The sequence below is a fragment of the Solanum pennellii genome, chromosome 6 (assembly GCF_001406875.1).
Source record: "Solanum pennellii chromosome 6, SPENNV200".
In the NCBI taxonomy this organism is placed as follows: Eukaryota; Viridiplantae; Streptophyta; class Magnoliopsida; order Solanales; family Solanaceae; genus Solanum; species Solanum pennellii.
In genome coordinates, this window is record NC_028642.1 from 47,901,951 (window position 1) to 47,902,762 (window position 812).

Here is an 812-nt window from a genome sequence, read left to right on the forward strand (position 1 = left end):
TCCTTTTCACCAATTTAAATTTCACATACTAATACTTCATCCTATTCAATATCACAAACTTGTTCCGTATTCTTCAATTTTAGATATGTATAATTAATTTATTTAAAATTGAATAAATAGACACATAAATTATATGTGACATAACACATATAAGATATCAAGTAGAATGAAAATTGTCATATAAGATATTTATTTATTCAATTTTATATAAATTTAAGTGACTATGTATACACATTCAAAATTGAAGGACATAATTGTGAATTGAAAGTTGAGACCAAGCTAAAGAGAATATTTATGTTGTACATATAGTGCTCCAAGCATAATACAAAATATTAATTTCATCTTTAAACTATTAAAAACTTTAAAAGTATTGTTTTATTTTATTAACTAAATTTTGATACACCCTTAATTTGTCATTAACAAGTGGTTTCAAATTTTCGTAAGAGAATGAGATTTTTAATAAAAAGTCAAGAGAGATATTGAAAACACTTTTAAAGCTAGCGTTCTATGATGTATTTCACTCATGTTATAAAATTACAATGTATTTAAGTTGAGTTAGTCAAATAAAATAGTGTTTAAAGTTGTCAATGATTCAGATGAACTAATAATTCGAATCAAATTTCTACTCATATTTTTTGTTTATATTTTATATTTCTCCAAATGAATGCCATTTTAACTCATTTCACGCTCGTTAAAAATATGAAATATAATTTGGTAAGTTATTTTATGGGTTATTACTACTATATGTTTGAGTTAACAAATCCTTCCAAAATAGAAAAACATTTAAAGATAATAATTATCTTAGTACAATT